We start from the raw sequence: 21,687 nt of genomic DNA on the forward strand, positions 1-21,687 counted from the left end.
GATACACATGGACTTACATACTCATTTTGAGTTGGAATCTAGGTTTGGGGAGTTATTGTGACTCTAAGACTCCCTATATCCAGATGCCCTGAGATGTACATATGTTCTCCAGAGGCCTGTTGACTTTTACTGCACATTCAGATTGGAGAGCCAATACCTCACCCAGGCCTTATTAGTGGGGAGCCTCTTTGTGAATGCGTGACGCTGGTACTCTCTGTGTTTGGGGAACCAGGAAAAACGTGGGTGTTGAGATTGGCTAAGAGTTGAGTCAATTGAACATTGTTTTGGGCTGAGGATTTTCTGGTGTGCTGGTGAATTTGGGTGTGGCTGTGCCCTGCAGGGAAGCCGGTAGAAGGCTGAAGCCTGCTCTGGCTTTTTAAAAAATACTATGTTCAGTAATTTAAAGCATACGTGTTAATCTTTTGTGAAAGAATGACCTTTCTGAATTTGGTATTATTTTTGTACTATTGTGATTTTTTAATAAGTGGTCAACTGTAAAACCAGTCTTTTCCATGGTGGGAAATGTTTAATCAGAATATACCATCACACACCACACCACAATGGTTAAAAGTAGCCTGGCCCCTAACTACCTGTTTTTATTGGTCAGCAAAGCAGCTACTTAATAGGCATATGCCTGAGGCCAGACCTCACTTGCATAGAGGTTCAAGAAGTTACACCTAACATCTTTTCTACTGTCTGGAACAAAACCAAGTAAGAACTGCTCCTGGGAATCAGGAAGTGAGAAACCTGTTAGAAGCTACCGACCATAAAATAGGCAAGATAATGCCATGTATTGGATCAGCTGCACCTTCATCTTTAAAATAACATTCTTGCTTTCAACACTTTACATGAGGTCTTATGCAGCATATTTTCCTATGACACAATGCATGGTTTGATCTCTTGACTGCTGCTTCCATGAATATTGATTGTGGATCCACGCAAGATGAAATACTTGTCATTTTATTCTTTGTTTATTCATGTTGTTACCTGTTGGTTCTGTTGTGAGGCTTTTGGTTTTCTTTACCTTGACTTGTAATCCATGCTGAAAGTTACAATCCTTGATTGTCATTAGCAAGTACTCAAGCCCTCTCAGCAAACAAGAAGGGGTTACTCTTACATACGTATGGTTGGAAGGCCAGCCCCCCTCCCCCCACTAATCATGGGTTTGATAGGCGCAATTGTACGGTTGAGATATATATAAATATTATATTAAAGTCATTGAAGGCATGAGAGATAGAGGAAAGATTGAAATAATGGAGTCAGACACATTTCATGGTAGTATGCTCACCTCAACCCCACTTGATGGTCCATGTGGCGAGGAGGAGGGGGGTAGGAGGATAAGGGGAAAGGGAACAGTGGAGTGAGGACAGGAGAGGAGAGGGGGAACCTACGAGAGGGCAAGAGGGGAGCCCCAAGAGGGAACTCTTGATTGCTAACCCAGGCCTATATACCTTTGGGGGGAATGCAAGCCCACTAGTTACAGGTAAAGACATACATCACAGGAAAGGGTTGCACTATAGGGTAATACAGCAATGAAGGGGGGACAATCTAGGGATATACATGCAATAGGAAGAGGAGGGATTGGGTGTATACATGTGACAAGAAGGGCCGATCCTAACTTTGGATGTCACTGAGCAGGGTTTGACCTGTTCCCTGCTCAACTTAGACCATTATCAGCAGAGTGTCAACCCCACCTACAGGAACCAAGCTAATGGTCTCAAGCCTTTAGGGGAAGTAGCCCATTGTCCTCAACAGCAGCAGGGAGGAGGCCCTACCAGTCCAGACAGTTGTCTGGCAACTGCACTCTCCTAAGTCTACATATATCTGGGGGAGAACTCTTTCTGTTTCCCACACATATGGCAATTTTACTAAATTCCTCTAATCCGGATGCCACACTCTTCTTCATATAAGCTAGCTTCTCTGATGAGTTGCTCAGCACACCGATTGGATAAGTATGGAGAAAGGACACAACTCTGACCCACTCTTTTCTTGATTTTACACCATGCACAGTTCCCTTGGTTCTCTGAACAACTGCCTCTTGAATCATGTACAGGTTCTTTTCAAGGGAAGCCGTAGTGCATTATGGGCCACAGAGTCAAAATGCAAAATAAAACAAGTAAACATCTTTCTGGTATTCTCTGTTTTCAGCCAAGATCTATCTGATATCAGCAATGATATCCCTTATTCCACATCCTCTTCTGAATCCAGCCTGAATTTCTGGCAGCTCTCTGTCAATGTACTACTGCAATGTATTACCGGATGGTATACAGCAAAATTTTACTTGCATGTGATATCAATGAAATTTTTCTGTAATTGGCACAAAATGTCTGGTCACCTTTTTTGGGAATGGGTATCAGATAACCAGGTCTTCCATATTTCTTGGCATAGACTAATGAGTGCTTCCAATGCTTCATAAGCTTGTTGAAACATTTCGATTGGTAGTCCATCGATTCCTGGAACCTTGTTTTTGGCTAATGCTTCCAATTATTGTTGGGACTTCTTCCTGCAGTACTATTGATCCTCGATCATATGCTGCGCCTTGAAATGGTTGAATGTCCACTAGTCCTTTTTGATGCTGTGGCTCTGGTCTTTCCCTCTTTTTTGTTGCTTTTTGCATTGTTTAATATTTTTCGTCCTTTTCTTGCCTGTCTTTTTAATGACCTTTTGCTTTCTTCATGTAAGATGTTCTTGATGTCCTCCCACAACTCATCGAGTCTCCTGGAAATTAGTATTCAGTACATCAAATCCGTGCTTAGATCTTCTGGAAATGAGGATGGGAGATACCCAAGGTTCTATTTTGGTCTCCTGGATTTGGTTTACTTCTCTTCAGCTTCAACTGAACTTGTCAGAGTGATTAATGGTCTGTTCCCCAATTAACCTTAGGCCTACTTTTAGTTGCTCCATCACCTCTCCTCACAGATATAGTCAAATTGATTTCTCTCTATTCCATCTGGGGAAATTCACGTGTATAGCCACCTTATGTGGTATTGAAAAAAGGTGTGTGTGTTCTGAATAAGTCACTTGTCTTGAAAAATTCTATCATGTGATCTCCAGCTTTATTTCTGTCACTGACCCCATATTTTCCACTGCTGCTCATCCCTCTGTGGTTTTCACCTTTGCATTCCCGTCATCAATAATTAGCAGCTTACTGTGAGTGCATATTTGATCAGTTTTAGACCAACGATGCTCGCAAAGTTCTTCAATGTCTGCATCACTAACTAGTGATTATTGCATAAATCTGAAAAATATTTACACTGGATTGTCTTGTGTGTGGATAAATAAAATCCGATCACAGAAAGCATGGTATGTAGATAGATAGATCTTGAAATGCTCTCTTAAATCTGTTATTGCCAGCTTAGAAAATCATGATTTTTCTGATTCAGAATGGCTAATAGCAGTCCATTTCAGCTCACAAGTGCCTCACTCTGTGTGCATTCCATTTAATTTTTAACAACTTCCAACTTTCCTAGATCCATACTTTATTCCAAGTTCCAATTATTCCTAGATGTTTGCAACTGTTTCTTCTCATTTTGCGTTTAACCTGGAAGGCTTTACTCCATCCTTGTCATTACAGCAGCTGTGCCTCAGTCATAATTTGATCGCCTCCTGACCTGAGGGCTCATCATCTGGCACTATCTCTGACAATGCTTTGCTATCATTCATGAGGGTTTCAGTATCTGATTATGTTTCACTACTACATTTTAGTAGCTAATTCCTTTGAAGGTAAAACAGCCTTTACTTCAACTGCCCCTCTCTCCAGAAGAATTTACTTGAGAGGACGACACTGAAGCGGCAGCTAGGGGAGAGGGGCATGTCTGATCAGAGCAAATGGGAGCAATGAAGAGGGAGGAAGAGAGGTGCGCATGCTGGCCCATCGCCTCGAGGACGATATCCCCGCTCTGAACAGCCAATGCACAGAGTGGACAATATGGCTGATCCCACTACGAGACACGCCATCCCTTGATGGCTCAGGGCCCTAAGGGGGGCAACACTGGAGACTCAGTGTTAGGACTGGCCCAGACTGACCCTGTGACACTGAGGCAAACCACTAAAAGCATGCAGCAGAGCAACTGTGGGAGCAGAGCTCTGGGGCTAGAGCATGGTACCCCATTGGACCTGACTGAAGGACATGCCTAGAGATAAAAAAATCAGACCTTGATCTATTTACAGGTTTTTCTTTCTTTAAACAATTTTTTCTTTTGATTAATTTATTCTTCTCTGGGTAATTGGTTTCCTTTTTTGTCATCGCTGTGTTCTCTCATCGCCTATCTTGCTATGGCTTGATTTTTGGTGCATATTATTATCTCTACAGATCTATCTAAATAAGATAGTCTAGATGAATAGTCTGGAGGAGAAAACAACGGGACCAATGGTTCCAGGGGGACATGGGAGAGGGGGAGGCAGGTGGTGCTATAGTTTATTGTGCCAGCCTGGCCGATAAACACAAGTAGGATTAACTGAAGGGCAGAGGGGACAGAAGCTGGAGTGGCACCACTCACTATTACTCCTAGTGATCCCCTTGCAGCATTTTTGCTTCCTGTCCCAGCAACCCTGTGTTCCTCAGGCCTGGAGGTCCTGGTCCCGAAGAAAGGGACTCTCCCACCTGGAAACACAGCATGGATTCCACTGAACTGTCAGCTGAGAATGCCCCCTGGACACTTTGGACTTCTCATGCCTTTGGATCAACAGGTCAGGAAGAGTGTCACCGTACTAAGTGGTGTGATTGATCCCGATTACCAAGGAGAAATTGGACTGGTACTACATAATGGAGGTAAAGAAGAATATGTCTGGAATCCAGGAGATCCCATAGGCCGACTCTTAGTGTTACCATGTCCTGTTACTAAAGTAAATGGTAAGTTGCAGCAACCCAATCCTAACAGGACTTATAATGACCCAGACCCCTCAGGAATGAAGGTCTGGGTCACCCCGCCAGGCCAAAAATCACAGCCAGCTGAGGTGCTTGCTGAGGGCAAAGGTAATGCAGAATGGGTAGCAGTAGAAGGTAGTTCTACCTATCAGTTACGACCACGTGATCAGTTGCAAAAGCGAGGCTTGTAATTGTCAATGTATTTTCTTTGTATGTGATTATTGCATATATTTCCTTTGTTCAAGTATGTTATATCAGATATAATTTGACTCAGTGTGTTTTCATTTACATGTATGATAGATGATTGATGATAAGTATAAGTGTGATTTCATTAATATCTGGAAATTATATAAGTATCTATGGGTAAAGAATTGTGTACAGGTGCCAGTTTGGCAAGGGGTGGATTGCGATAGTTTATTGTGCCAGCCTGGCCAATAAACACAAGTAGGATTAACTGAAGGGCAGAGGGATAAATGGCTCGGTGAGCCGCACCTTGGTTGTTCTGTGCCTCAGTTTAAAGGGGTATACTACCTATGGGATGCCTAGCCTGTGGACTGTGTCGCTGTTATTTGAGGTCCCTTTAAGCCCACATGATTGGAATGTTCATCTCTGGAGCTGGGGACTGACAGTTGATGACAGTTGGCGACCTGCCTTGCTGTTTGCTGCCTGGGTATATATAGCCCAGCTCTCTCTACAGAAAGGGACTGGCAACTGGCAGCTCTCAAGTCTTGAAGGACTGCTAGTGTCTCACTGCTTTATAATTTAACTGTTAATTTCTTGTATTATCTATCTGTATATAATTTAACAGTTTATTTCTTGAATTATATATCTATCTTTATAAATATATTTATATATAATTACTAGCAATCTGGTTTGTCTCTCTAGAGAACCCTGTCCAATACAGGTGGTAAGGAGGTGGTGCTGACCAACCCAGGGACAGGGGAGAAACAAGTGATCCAAAATCAGTGGCAAGGAGGGTGTGAGAGGCCTGGGAGGAATTCAACAAGAGCAAGGTAACAGAAATTACTGAAACCCAAATGAAGGCTGAGTATGATAGTGGAACAAGAGGAAAGTAAAAGGAAATAGAGTAAAGAACTAGGCAACAAAGGGTATTTATAGAGGTCTAAAGACTGGAATGTACATATGTAAATATAGTTATATAAGTGTGGGGAAACAGATCTATGTGCCTATATTTATAGGCCTACTATTAAGGCAGCAAATGGTTATTGGGCCTTCACTCAAGCACTTACTTGCTGCAAGAACACATTGTTCTATTAAATTGGCATTCCAGGATACACACCTTCCCAACAAGATTGCTGAAGAAAAATGTGTGCATAAGCAAATGTGGTGAAGAAAGCTGACGGTGCCTGGCTATTAAAAGATGTAGCGTCTGGGGTCTTAAAGGCTTGAAGATAAACAAGTGGCCATCTAGCTGAAAAGCATTAAAGCCCACATGGAAGAAGCACACCAACCTGTCTGACCACAAGGTATAGAAGGGACCAGTTATCAGACATCGAAGAACTAAAAATAATATCAATGGCTGCCCACCTCCCTGATACGATCAATGAAGACAAACGTGTGCATAAGCAAATGTGGTGAAGAAAGCTAATGGTGACCAGCTATCAAAAGCTACAGCGTCTGGGGTCTTAAAGGCTTAAAGATAAACAAGTGACCACCTAGTTCAGAAGGCAACAAAGCCCACATGGAAGAAACACACCAGCCTGTGTGACCATGAGCTGTCAAAGGGATCATGTATCAAGTATCAAGGAACAAAAAACCATATCATTGAAAATGGGTGAGTGCAGAGTGGAGACTCAAAACCCATCGGTAGCCAACCGGACACCCCCTTACTGAAGGGTTGTGGGGAGGAGATGAGCCAGTCAGGGTGTAAGGTAGCAATGATGAAACATAACTTTCCTCTAGTTCTTAAATGATTCCTCCCCCACCCCGCCACTATCACGATCCCAATTCTACATTACAAATCTGGCTAGACCAGAGGATGTACATTGGTACAGATATCTACTGGAAACTGGGAATCCAGGACAGATGACTATTTCAGGATCAGTGGTGACAGTGGCCATGCCTGGAGGGTGGAGGAAATGAATAGAAAGGGGAAACCAATTACAAGAATCTATGTATAGCCTCCTCCCTGGGGGATGGACAGCAGAGGAGAGTGCGGGGGGAGATGGACAGTGTAAAATGACAAAATAATTTATGAATTATGAAGGGTTCATGAGGTAGGGGGAGTGGGGAGTGGGGGGGAAATGAGCAGCCGATATTAAGGGCTCAAGTAGAAGGCAAATGTTTTGAGAATTTTGATGGCAACAAATGTACATATGCGCTTGACACAATGGATGGATGGATGGACTGATAAGAATTGTACGAGCCCCCAATAAAATGATTTTTTTTTTTTTTAAAAAACACAGCCTTTACCTCATCATGTTTTTAGTCTGGAAGCTCTGCTGAAGCTTGTTCACTTTGGGTGATCTTGCTGCTATGTGAAATACCAGTGTCCTAGCTTCCAGCATCATAGCCACATTGTGGGAGAAACTCTTAGAATCATTACCCATTTTTCAAGGAAAGCTTTGAGGTTAAACCAGACCATATGTATATAGTTACGATGAACTATTTTACTATGCATCTTTCAGTTTGTCAGACTAGCGGTTTTGCATGTGGCCCTGATGCTGGAAGCTGTACAACCAGTATTTCAAATACCAGCAGGGTCTCCCATGGTGGACACGCTCAACATACCTTACTTACAGTGAAAGGACTAAAGAAAATATTCCTTTGAAATATTGAAAGAGTCTATGAGGAAAATAGACTAGGAAGAAAGACTTGGCAATCTACTTCTAAAAATTACTTAAGCCCCTACAGATCATAACAAAACATTGCCTCATTTGGTTGCTCTGGATCGGTCCTCAGCAGAGCTCAATTGCTACAGGACATCATATTTACTGAAGTGGAGGGTGACAAGGCAAAGGAGGTCTTCAGTAAGGTTAATTGACACAATAGCTGCACTGACAAATTGAATGAAGGAACATGCTGGAGATGTCAACCCTTGGCCCTCTCGTGTATGACGTCCACGTGAGTTGGAGTCAGCTCCACAGCAGCAATTGAGTTGTGTGGTTCCTAAGTGCTACATGCCAACCCCCTAGACAGCTTATTCCCATGCTGATCCCCAGGCTACTCCATAAGGATGGATGGTGTGGTCTAAACACAGGGCATGGATCTTCATCTTCGAGCACCAAATCTGATGGCTCCAAGGAGGCCAACTTCCATGAAGGTCCACCGAGTCTAAAACCAATGGGTGCAGTTTGCCCAGCCAATTGTTCTCAAACGGCAGTGAGCGTGCCTAAAGAAGGAGCGCCTGACTCAGGAAGGGGATAAATGTGTGAGTGTCTCCGCCAAACTGCTTTGAGAATGCCTTTGAACGGAGGTGCTGTTGGTATTTTTCCAGCATGCATTGTGTCACAAGAATAGAAGTGGATTTTTTTAAATTAATGAATATTAATTAACAAAATCGCACCCTTAGCAGGAGCACTTTTAAATTCACTTCCACTAGCCAGAGCAGACTCGGTGTTTTAGAAGCACTGTTCCTTATCTTTTTGATGCTTTTGATGTTTCTTTTGTGGATTCCGATGAGACTGCTTCAGGAATATGTTCAAGAGTGTAACAATAGAAAAAGTAAATCCCAGTTGAGTTCAACCGTGTATTTTTCTGGTTTTGAGTTTTCAGCCTACCACCTGTGCTCCTAAAACACACTGATCTGAAAAATACTGCTCTGTGCTTATGAGAAACTTAATGTTGTGCTTACTCTGCGAAGTTCAGACTGGTTTACATTTGGACAATTTATGCCCAGATATTCTGGCACCTCCACAGGCTGCAGATAATAGTGACAATGAAGTGTACAAGTGCGTCCTCTGCCTGTCACGATTTCCATGCTTTCCAAGCATTCTTGGATCCTTGAGATAATGCTGTCAGGGTACTTTACTATCATGTCATGGTATGGCTTACCGAAAACCACGCTGCTGGAAATCAAGAATCTAGAAGGCAAACAGACATTTTGCTTGAGAGAGCTGACTGGGCAGAGCAGTAAGGACCCAAAAGGCTTGAGGAGAAAGGCTCTCCTTCTAAGGGGACAATGGGGAAAGTGAAGACCAAGGCTGAGCAGTGGGGAAAGGGCAAGGAGTTAGGTAAGGGAACCAGAGCAGAGCTCTGTGTCCGACGACTCCCAAGAGCAAGTGTCCTGAGCGCAACTCGGCTCTGCATTTGGGTTTTGCTGTTGCTCTATTGTAGGTGAGCGCTGTACTCTCTGCGCCTTTCCTCCGTTTCTTTGTCTGTACAGTGGTCATGACAGTGAAAGCAGTAGAGCTTTGGCTCTAGTTTCAGAAATTTTAGTCTGCCACAAAGAAATTGCGACCCTGGACAAACTATCTGCTTAATGCCTCACTTTTCTATTAAAGTTATATGGTATTCAATAAAAGGTAGAAACTTTACACCAGAAATTCATTATACAAATTTTACTATCTGTCCTCGTACATCTCAGGACCCATACAGGCTCTCTTGGTACCCTAACTTTCTATACTACACCCTTCTCGGCTAGTAATATATTTACAATGTATTTTCTGTTTTCAGGAAGTCACGGTGGAATCCCTAATAACCCCTACTGCCCTTAGCTACAGAGAAACAAAATATAGTTATGAGAAGGACATTTTATCTTACATAAGTGTACAGTATGTGAATGAAAATGAAAGATAATGTTTTGCGTAAAAAAGTTAATTCGGTGCAATATTTGTCATGAGCAGCAACCTCTGAACTAAAAGGAAATAAGGGAAGTAGATATGGGTCTAGGGCCACTCACTGGTTTGATTGTACTTCCTCTCAGAAGTAAAACTCATGACGGACTGTTTTATTTAACTAACACTTACTCTGTACCAGGAGTTTTCTAAGTGTTGTACAAATATAGACTCTCATGCTCATAACTACAATTGGGTTTCCTATTATGACCTTACCCCACCCCCAATCCTTTTATCACAAAGGAATCCTGGTGGTGTAGTAATTACAAGTTGGGCTGCTAACTATAAGGTCAACAGTTCGAGACCTCCAGCTACTCCACGGAAGAAAGATGGAGCTTTCTACTGTAAAGAGTTACAATCTTGGAAACCCACAGGGACAGTTCTACCCTGCCCTATAGGGTCACTAGGAGTTGGCATCTACTTAATGGCAGTGATTTTGGTTTTGGTTTTATTATCACAAGAAAATTGAGGTGCACAGAATTTAAGTGATATTATGAAGTCAAGTTTTTGTTTGCTATTCTCTTTCTAATGCCATTTGACCTTTATGTCCCCTATCACTGTGGACCTAAGCTGATGTCCCCACCCAGAAGCTCACTCCTCAAGGTAGTTATGTCTAAAATGTTTTCATAATTTCATAGTTCACTATATCCTTGAATACATTTTCAGTAAAGGTAAATACTTGGGTATAAATCTCTGTCAAATATATATATATATATATATATATATATATATATATATATATATATATATATATATATATATATATATATTAGTTAGGCCATGTGGGCATGTTTGCTATATCCTATCAGGTGGGACAGGATAAAAAAAATTTTTTTGGTGTTTATCCTTTTTTAAAAATAATTTTATTAGGGGCTCATACAACTCGTATCACAATCCATACATACATCAATTGTGTAGAGCACATTTGTACATTCATTGTCCTCATCATTCTCAAAACATTTGCTCTCCACCTAAGCCCCTGGCATCAGCTCCTCATTTTTCCCCTCCCTCACCGCTCCCCCCTCATGAACCCTTGATAATTTATAAATTATTATTTTGTCATATCTTGCACTGTCCAATATCTCCCTTCACCCACTTTTCTGTTGTCCGTCCCCAGGGAGGAGGTTATATGTAGATCCTTGTCATCGGTTCCCAGGATAAAATATTTCTAAAAACAAAAATAAAAATAAATAAATAACAGCAGGAGGAACCCACAAAAAATAGTAAGCAAAAATAAATACTAAAAGGGGATAAAAGGAAAGGAAAAGGGGAAAAATAACAAAACTAGGCAGGGAGAGAAGAGACTAATAAACTAAGAGAGAAACAGAAAAGAGGAGGCAGGACTTAGGCAAAAACCGAGGGGAACTGGGCACTCCCTTAGGGTCAGAACCCACTACCAGCCAAGGAAGGGGCTCATGAGATGGGAAGGGAGAGTTGGAGTGGGACACCCTGTCCTAGACCTTGAGGTTGTCTTAGGTGAGGACAACTGTTCCAGTAATTTTGGTGGCTCCTGGAGTGGCTCAGGCCAGAGTGCTTGTTCCTGGAATGAAATCTTTGGAGCCAAAGAAGGTATTTGGTTATGGAAGATACCCTTGCCTTCCAAGGGATAGCCAGAAATAGGCCACTTGGCTGGCATTGCTTTTCTGGTCGTCTGAAGAGAGAGTTCACAAGCTTCCAAACTTGACAGTGGTGCCCCGGTGCCCAATTCATGATGACGTGGCTTCAGCCTCCCCCTTAGAAGGCCTGTATGTATGTATGTATGTATGTATGTATGTATGTATGTATGTGTGAGCTGCTGCTGGTGGGTGAGAGTGGGACCTGGCCATGCTTCTAGTGTCCAAGAGGGTTTGGGGAATGAGAGGAGGAGTCTCTTGTCTCCAGCCAGCAGTGTGGGCCCCTGTGTTTCAGGTGCATTTCTTCACTGAACGGTGCTTGCAAAATTTCAAGATGTCCAGACTGTGCCAAGCCAGCTGACAATATACTCATCCCATCCATCCCGTTTCCACCATTTTTGCTTAGCCGTTCCCTCTACTCAGTATTCAATACACAATCTGTCCTTACTTGTAAGCTCGGGGCTCCAAGATGATCCCTATCTGTTCAGTTGATCTCTCATGTCTTTGTTGTATTGGGCCTGGTTAGTGTACCTACTAGTCTGCCATAATAAAGATAACATACTTTAAAAATTAATGTTTTAAAAAAGGTAATATGTCCAAATATTAAAGAAAGTATGAAAATTGATAGTTTCTATTCCTGCCCCTGTCATTCATTTTACCATTTTAGAATGTCTAGAAAAATATGATCAAATGTGAATTTTTAAAAATCATTTTATTGGGGCTCATATAACTCATCACAGTCCATACATACAACAGTTGTGTAAAGCACATTTGTATTATCATTGCCCTAATCATTCTCAAAACATTTGCTATCCACTTAAGCCCTTGGCATCAGCTCCTCATTCCCCCTCCCTCATGAACACATGATAATTTATAAATTATTATTTTGTCATATCTTGACCTGTCTGCCATCTCCCTTTACCCACTTTTCTGTTGCCCATCCCCCATGGAGGAAATTATATGTAGAACCCTGTAATTGGTTCCCCTTTTCCACCCCACCATCCTGATATCGCCCCTCTTACCACTGGCCCTGAAGGGATCATCTGTCCTGGATTCCCTGTGTTTCCAGTTCCCATCTGTACCAGTGTACATCCTCTGGTCTAGTCAGATTTATAAGGTAGAATTGGGATCATGATAGTGGGGTGGGGGAAGGAAGCATTTAGGAACTAGAGGAAAGTTGTATGTTTCGTTGTTGCTATACTGCACCCTGACTGACTCATCTCCCTGCAACCCTTCCAAAAGGGGATGTCCAGTTGCCTACAGATGGGCTTTGGGTCTCCACTCCACACTCCCCCTCATTCACAATGATAGGATTTTTTGTTCTTAGATGCCTGATACCTCATCCCTTCGACATCTCATGATCACACAGACTGGTGTGCTTCTTCCATGTGGGCTTTGTTGCTTCTGAGCTAGTTGGCCACTTGTTTACCTTCAAGCCTTTAATACCCCAGATGCTATATATTTTGATAGCTGGGCTCCATCAGCTTTCTTCACCACACTTGCTTATGCACCTGCTTTGTCTTCCGTGATCGTGTCACGAAGGTGAGCATCATGGAATGCCAGTTTAATAGAAGAAAGTATTCTTGCATTGAGGGAATACTTGAGGCCCAATGTCCATCTGCTACCTTAATACTGAACCTATACATATATGCACATAGATCTATTTCTCCATCCTCATATATAAATATGTTTACATATGTACATGCCTTTCTTTAGACCTCTATAAATGCCCTTTGCCTCCTAGTTCTTTCCTCTATTTCCTTTTTCTTTCCTCTTGTCCCACTATCATGCTCAGCCTTCATTTGGATTTCAGTAATTCCTCTTGGTTACATTACCCTTGATCACGCCCTACCAGACCTCCTACACTCTCCTCGCCATCGATTTGGATCACTTGTTGTTCCTTGTCCTGGATTTGTTAACACCACTTCCTTTCCCCCACCTTCCCCTCTCCCATGTCCCCCTGGAACTGTCAGTCCTGTTGTTTTCTCCTCCATATTGTTCATCTAGCCTATCTTATTTAGACGACCTGCGGATATAATAATAATATGCACGAAAACAAGACAGACCAAAACCAAGCAACAAAAGAAAATAAAAACAACAAAAAGCCAATGACAAAAACCCCCCAACAACTAAAAAGAAAAGCCTGTACTTAGCTCAAGGATTGTTTGTTGGCCGTTAGGAGTGTTTCCTGTTGGGGTGCCAAGCCCTGGCCCCCAAGTCTATTTTTGGTATCCCTGGGTATTTTATTGCTCTGTTCCCCTTGCTGTTGTTGCACGCCCTCAATGTTTTGCCTCGGTGTGGTGGGATCAGATTAGGCAGAATTCCCACACTGTGTCTCCAGTGTTGTCCCTTGTAGGGCTATGAGTCATTGAGGGATATCATGTCTCATAGTGAGGCCGGCCATATGGTCTTCTCTGTGGATTGGCTCTTCTGAGCGGGAATATTGTCCTCAAGGCTTGGTGGGCCAGGATGTGCTCCACTCTCTCTTCCTCCTCCTTTATTTGCTCCCGTGCGCTTTGATCAGACATGTCCTTCTCCCAGAGCTGCAGCTTCAGTGCTGTCCTCTGAAATAAATTCTTCTGTGGGGAGGGGCAGGTCAAATATGAATTTATAATCATATTTTCTCCCACTTTAATTATAAAAGCATATAATACCATTGTTCCAAACCTTGATTTATATTTATCACCGTATTTCAGAAATCTTAACACATTGGTGTATAAAGAAGCCATGTTATCTCTAAGTTGCACAGTATTACATTATGTGCAGGTACCACCATAACCGCTGCTATTGACTTGATTCTGATTTCACCTTTCTCACTGCCATGGACTCAATTCAGGCTCAAAGCGACCCTGCAGAAGAGAGTAGAACTGCCCCTTCTGGCTTACGAGGCATACATCTGCACAGGTGCAAAAAGCCTCAACTTTCTTCCACTGAGAGGCTGGTTGTTCCTGAACTGCTGACCTTTTGGTTAGTAATCCACTGCGTTACCCAGTACACCACCAGTGACCCTATATAGGATGTCTGAGGCTGTAAGTTTTCATAGGGGACAGATAACTGCTTCTTTCTCCCAAGAATCAGCTGATGTTTTGAACCACCAACTTTGCTGGCAGTTCAGCACTTAACCTGAAAGCTCCCCATTTAATAAATGATGCTGCTTGACACAATACATGTATGTATGAATTGTGATAAGAGCTGTATGAGCCCCAATAAAATATTAACAAAAACACAAATGGATGCACCCCTCCATGGAAACAAACAACAGAAACCATGGGGGAAGGGAGACAGCAGTCGGTGTAAGATATAAAAATAATAATTTATAAAGCGGTCGGGGGGGGGTTGGGGGGGGGGAGGAACTGATACCCAGGGCTCAATAGAAAGTAAAAGTCTAGAAAAGAATGATGGCAACGTATGTTCAAATATGCTTGATACACTTGATGTATGGATTGTTATAAGAGTTATAAGAGCCCCCAATAAAATGATCTCTTAATAAAAATAAATGGAAAAAAGGTTGTCAATGTACATTCAGAAGAACTGCCCAAGTTTTTCAGTAATTACCATTAGCAGTGTACGAGAATACACATAGTATTCGAAGGAGTCTTACCTATTCCGGCATATACTATGTTTATACAAGAAAGCTACAATTTGAAAGTAAGTCAACTTATTAGGCATAAGTAATCAAATGTGACAGATATTTTTCCCATTTAAACAACACCGACATTCATTCAGTTATTGCAGGATCGAAGCCACCCCTAGGAGGGCTGGTGACATAGTGGAGTGCACTACTCGAACCTAGTAGCCCACGAAGGGAGGAAGATAAGGCTGGCTGCCCCCAGGAACATACAAAGGCTCTGAAATCTGAACGTGTGATTCTGTTCCACCCTCTGAGTTGGAATCTGCTTGATGGCAGTGGGTTTTTTGTTGTTTGGGGGGGCCGGGGGGCGGGTAGCAGACTGGAAGTCCTACCTATCTAAAACTGGCTGAAGTGTCTGCAAATTTGAGAGTACAATAGCATCAAGGATACTGAATTTAATGTTGTACATATTGGTGTTAATGGAAATCATCTGGTTGTAACTCATAAACTCAAATCCCATACTTTTTTTAAAAACAGTATATATACATATTTAAGAGAACGCTGCCCTGATATATGAAAATATAGTGCTTTTAATTTTAGCAGAGCACCTAAAATTGTGGATAAATGGGTTTTGAAACAGAGTAATCCCGGAGCGTCCTGGTCCCCCGTGTCTGCTCCACCGCTGCCCTGGATCGCCTGGCCAAGCCTGAATGCCCCGCAGCCGCCCAATTTCAGGAGTGAAAGTTCCGGAGCATTGACCCTGAAGACGCGGCCTTGATGAGCACAGTTCCCATGGCCTGCACTTCACCACTAAGTCGCACATGTTTGAAGGCGCCTTGGGCATATCCAATGGGAAGAGTTATTTTTATGCTGCGGTTGTGGCCGTGCTGCTGGCTCTCGTTCTATACGTGGTGTGGCATGAAGGCTCACGCCAGGGGCGCGAAGGCAGCCAGGATTAACGAGCACCCCACCTTTGGAGAACACGCAACCAGTTCTTGTAAAACGCAGATGCACGTAGGGGTCGTGGTGGCTGTGAAACAATGGAGAGAATGTGACACGTTTGGCTAGCATCCGTGCTAGCAACCCTTCTCCGCCATCGTTTCTAGAATCCGGTTCACTTGTTGAGCCTCTTGCTGGTAAGAGTTTGGAAACCATAAACAAGTCCCACTAGGTCTGGGAAGAATTGTATTCTCTTATAACAAAGCTGACTTGTTTTTTTTTGTTTGTTTGTTTTCTGTTTTGTTTTGTTTTGTACCTCAGAGCAGGGTTTATTAAAGGCTGGAAATGCAGGTATCAAGTAGCCTTCATAACTGGATCTCTCGGAATGCTCGCTTCTCCACCAATTTGACTTTGTACTTGTGCTTGAATTTGGCTCTCTCCCTCGGCTCAATCATGTTCCTTTTCTGGAAGCTCTTGAATCGGTCCCGGGGGATATCACCCTCAGGCTGTGTGTGTGTGTGTGGGGGGGGGGGGGTGTCACAGTGATCAGAGCCTGCTTGGCCATATCCCTAGGCCTGGGTGGGGGACAGGAAGGGGAGTGGGCAGGGGGCACAGTCTTCTGAAGAGACCAGGGAGTGAAACACAGGGTCCTCCCGGGAGCCAGTGCAGGCTCTGTGGACTGAGAGGGTCGAGTCTGTCAAAGCTGAGTTTTAATAGCATTTCCATCTTTGTTTTTGTTTTCTTTAGCATTTCCGTCTTAGAGTTGGTTTTGCCTAGTACTCCTCCGGATAGCTCAAGGACTGACAGAGACGCCAACTCCAGACTTTGCTTTACACTGGAACATTTTTCCCCAAGCTGAAAAGTACCAGGCCATTGTTTGTTTGCTTGTTACATTTCTTAGAGAAAGTAGCTTAAATTGTAGACGCTGCAAATGTTCTACTGAGGAATTCCGCATAAAGCATTCTTCCTCGTCAATGGAGTCTTTATATGAGTTTTCTAGGGAAACTCAGCGCCCCCTGCATCTTCGTGATAAAAGGACTCTAGTTTATTCAAAGCGAGGAGCACTAAACAGTTCCCGGCTCCATATTGTCAGCGGGTCCCCGAGACCCTGGCTTCAGCCTACCCTTGCCAGCCGTTCCTGCGTGCGACCTAAAACCACGGCCTGCCCTGAACTCCCGTCTCCTTCTCAGGACGCAGAGGGCCCAGGAGAGTAGCTCGCTGGGGTTATTGAGAAGATAGATTTTTAGGGGGAGTAGAAACACCGTTCTCCCGAAATCTAAACACAGGTCCCTCCACCCTACCCCGCCCCCCAAAAAAAGGGAGTGTTTTCTTTCATAAATTGTGTTTACTGTAGAACATCAGAAGAATGCTGTTCAGACGTGAAGAAAGTTTGATTTCCCCAAATTGTGCCACCTGAAGCCAATTACTGCGCAGGATGGCTTTGCCCATTTTCTCTTACCACCCATTCTACCTTTCATTGCTTAATTAGCCTTTATGTTATTCAAATGGCCATGCCATGGGGCACCCTCACCCAATGGCCCTTTCTTATGTATTTGCCATTACTGAAGGGAGGGAGAGGCCTGAGGGCTAAAAGTCAAGCTGGCATTTATGTTTATTTCAAGGCATTCATGTTTATTTCATTGTTGAGACAAAGAAGGATCTGATTCTTGCAGGACTATTTTTCTTGTTTTCAGTTCAATGTTTGGTGTTTAAATCTCTTCTTTAAGCAGTTCCTTGGAATGTAATGTGTTTTAATACAAAAGGACTACTGTGCTAGTATTTTAAAAAGAAATAGAGTAATCTCTAATAATTAAGCATCAACATCAATAATATAGAACAGTTGTTGAGAGCTCTAGCATAAGGCTCTTGAGTTCAAGGACCATTCAGGTCACTTGATTGTGGGACCCCTTGCAAGTGGAATTACTTGCAAATTATTTAAAAATTAAAAAAAACCTAAATTCCGTCCTAGGATTGATGTGAGGTCTGAATCAAGTAACAGTGATCACCATGCTCCAAGCACTGTGGCAAGCACGTTCATCACATTGCTTGGGATATAGTGAACTTGATAAATGGTCTTGCAGATGAAGTTTCCTACAATGTCATGCTCAGGTGTTTTCCCAGACAAATCTGCTTCTTAATGATTGAAACATATATCAAGAAATGTATCTTTAGTAATTTTACATTTAAAACACTTAACTTGAAATGAGTCTGGACATGAATATTGTTAGAGATGGAGTGCACAGAGTATTGGCTTTTATAGTTTAACAGACCTGATCTTGAATATTGACTTTCTGTCTTAGCCAGGAGACACCTTAATCAAGTAACAATCTCTCTGATTCACTTTAAAATAAAAATATGTATTTTCCAGCATAATTGGGAGGCTTAAAAGAGATAATGCATAAGTGGACTTAATAAAAGAGAACTGTCATTAATTATTTAAAGTAACATATTTTATAGTATTTATTTAATAAATGTATATAAGTTATCTGTTCTGCTTAATATTAATCTAGAGAAGCTGACTACTAAGAAAAAATTAAATTAAAATATATGTATATTTACATAACATGCATGTTTCTCATTATATTTAGACTACATGACACAAATTCACTGCATCAAGTTAATTCTGACTAATAGAGACCCTATAGGATAGGGTGGAATTGCCCAGTGGGTTTTTGAGACTGCAACTAATTTACAGAAATAGAAAGTCTTATCTTTCTCCCATGAAACAGCTGGTAATCTCAAACTGCGACCTGTGGTTAGCACCCCAGCAGATCACCCAGTACATCGCCAGAAGGCACCTTACATATTATTTGTACCCCAAAAAGGTGTTAAATGTTTAGATATATAAGTGTACCCATATATATGTGTTCACATAACTTTTTTGGAAATGCTTAAACCAGCGGTTCCCAACCTGTGGGTCACAACCCCGTTGGGGGTCAAACAACCCTTTCACAGGGGTCGTCTAAGACAATTGGAAAACACATATTTCTGATGGTCTTAGGAACCTAGATACCTCTCCTCTAACCCTCTCCAGGCGGGTCCGCCCACATGCAGATATGCCCACATACAAGTACCCAGCATGAAGACTGTTACCCATGTTACACTGTGCTTCAAGACAAAATTTCATTTATTTGTAATTAGAAATAAATATTTCACAATACTATAATGACATATTGTTTTTGTGATTAATCACTATGCTTTAATTATGTTCAGTTTTTAACAATGAAAATACATCCTGCACATCGGATACTTACATTATGATTCATAACAGTAGCAAAATTACAGTTATGAAGTAGCAACAAAAATAATTTTATGGTTGGGGGCCACCAGAACATGAGGAACTGGCTAAAACCAACCCATTAGCTTAGAGTGGGCCACTATGAATTGAAGTGATGATGGGACTCATCCATAGCATGTTATGTATTTTTCACTCATTGTTCAAGAATTAAAAGAAATGGGAATTTGTCTTATTTCACCACTGTTGTTATGCGCAACACACCCACCTTTTAACAAGTTGGCTTATGAATGTTAAGGGGCATACAGAGAAAATTGATTTGGACAAGTTTTTACAACATGTAAATAAATAAAATTTCTAAATTCTTAAAGTTAGCTCAGAAAAAACAATGGACACATATGGAAGAAGCACACCAGCCTGTGTGATCACAAGGTGCCAAAGGTATCAGGTATCAGACAAGAACAAAACAATCATATCATTGTGAATGAGGGGGAGTGCAGATGTGGGACCCAACACCCATCTGCAGGCAAATGAACATCCCCTGATAGAAGGGTCTCAGGGAGAAGACAAGACAGTCAGGGTGCAGGGTAGCAACAATGAAATATAACAACTTTCCTCCAATACTTAAATACTTCCCCCGCCACCTCCACTATCATGATCTCAATTCTACCTTACAAATCTGGCTAGACCAGAGGATGTACACTGGTACAGATAGCAACTGGAAACACAGGGAATCCAGGGCAAATGATCCCTTTAGGACCAGTGGTGAGAGTTGCGATACCGGGATTGTGGAGGGAGGGTCCAGTGGAAAGGGGGAGCCAATTACCAAGGATGTGCATATAACCTCCTCCCTGGGGGACGGACAACAGAAAAGTGGGTGGAGTGGGTAAGATATGACAAAATAGTAATGATTTATAAATTATCAAGGGTAATGAGTGAAGGGGGTGAGGGGAGGGAGGGGGAAAATGAGGAGCCAATACCTAAGGCTCAAGCAGAAAGCAAATGTTTTGAGAATGATATGGCAACAAATGTACAAATGTGCTTGACACAATGGATGAATGGATAGATTGTGATAAGAGTTGTATGAGTCCCCAATAAAATGATTTGTTTAAAAATCCATGACAAAAATAATGTCACACACACACAATACACACACAAAATTTCCTAGTAGATGCCAAAGTAAACAACAAACCAGATAGAAGTAATTCTTAACATATAAGTTTAATTAAGTGTGATGAAATCTATTTTGTAAACACCAAATTATTATGAAAAAGTAAATTCACAATTAACACAATAGATGCTGAATAATTTAGTAGAAATCAACATGCATGTATGCCCTTACCACAACTTTGAGTAACTTTGCAATTTAAAATAACCAAAAGCTAGCATCATGCTTCAAGGTGAAATAAATGCATTCCCATTATATCAAAGAAAGATAATTTTAGATGTTCAACTTAAAGTAGATAAGAATACTTTTTGGTAGATAATATGATTGTACCCTTGAAAATTGCAAAGAAACAAGAGGTTATTAAAATCCATTAAAAATAAATATACTGGTTACCACATTTGTAAGTAAAATCCATACATTTCCTGCAAATAAGCAATCAAAAACACCATAAAAGTGAACATTTCACTTATAAAAGCATTAGCAGAAAAAATACTTACGAACATAACACATTGATAAATGTGTAAGACCTAAGTGAAAGAAACTATAAAATGCTATTGAAATACAAAAGAACACTTGGTAAGTAGTCTGGAAGATATACAATGGTAAAGATATCAATTCTCCCTAAACTAAGTAGGATTTAAATAAAATGCCCATTTGGGGGCGAGATAAAATAGAATGTTATAATTTTTAAAGCATTTTTAGTAATAGACATGCAAATACAGAAATTCTGAAATCGTGAGAGACGAGACCAGTCCCATTGGCTCCTCAGTTATAGTAGTTTGTAAATCTTATAATTGTCAGGTACTGTTGTTTGTGACTCATCTCACAGTGACTCGTGCACAACAGAGTGAAACACTGCCTGGTCTTGAGCCATCCTCACCATTGTTCTTGTTTGAGCCCATCCATGCAGCCTCTGTCCATCCATCTTGTCAAAGATCCCCCTTGTTTTTGCTGCCCCACTACACTACCGAGCATGATGCCCTTCTCCAAGAACTGGTCTCTGCTGAAAACCCATCCAACGTTGAAGTTAAGTTTCATCAAGTCAGTTCTAACTTGGAGAAAGCGACCTTAAGAAAAACTGAATGCCGTGTACCCAGTCTGGTTCAATCATCCTGATTATTGCTGAGTCCACTGTTTTGTTGTGTCACTCCATCACATTGAAGGTTTCCCTCTTTCTGACTCACCCATTACTAGAACAACCATGATGTCCTTTTCAAGTGATTAGTCTTTTCTGATGACATGTCCAAATTAAATGAGCCAACAAAGCTCCATTCTCCAAGTTAAGGAGAGACTCTTTCTGCTGTATTTCTTCAAAGACTGATTTCGTCATTGTTCTGGCAGTCTTTGGCATGTTCATTATGACTCAACACCACAGTTCATATGCATCCATTTTAGCAGCCAAACACATATTGCCAGGGCTCCTTTTCATGGCCCAGCTTTTGAATATATATATGAGGGTACTGAAAAGTCCATAGCTTGGCTCAGGCACACCTTAATC

The 21,687-nt window shown here is 41.8% G+C and overlaps 1 pseudogene; it reads left to right on the top strand.

Annotated features, from left to right (window-relative positions):
* Positions 1-7,906: 7,906 nt before the first annotated feature.
* Positions 7,907-15,806, top strand: LOC142440278 (vacuolar ATPase assembly integral membrane protein VMA21 pseudogene; annotated as a pseudogene).
* The last annotated feature ends 5,881 nt before the right edge of the window (positions 15,807-21,687 follow it).

The sequence above is a fragment of the Tenrec ecaudatus genome, chromosome 1 (genome assembly GCF_050624435.1).
Source record: "Tenrec ecaudatus isolate mTenEca1 chromosome 1, mTenEca1.hap1, whole genome shotgun sequence".
Lineage (NCBI taxonomy): Eukaryota > Metazoa > Chordata > Mammalia > Afrosoricida > Tenrecidae > Tenrec > Tenrec ecaudatus.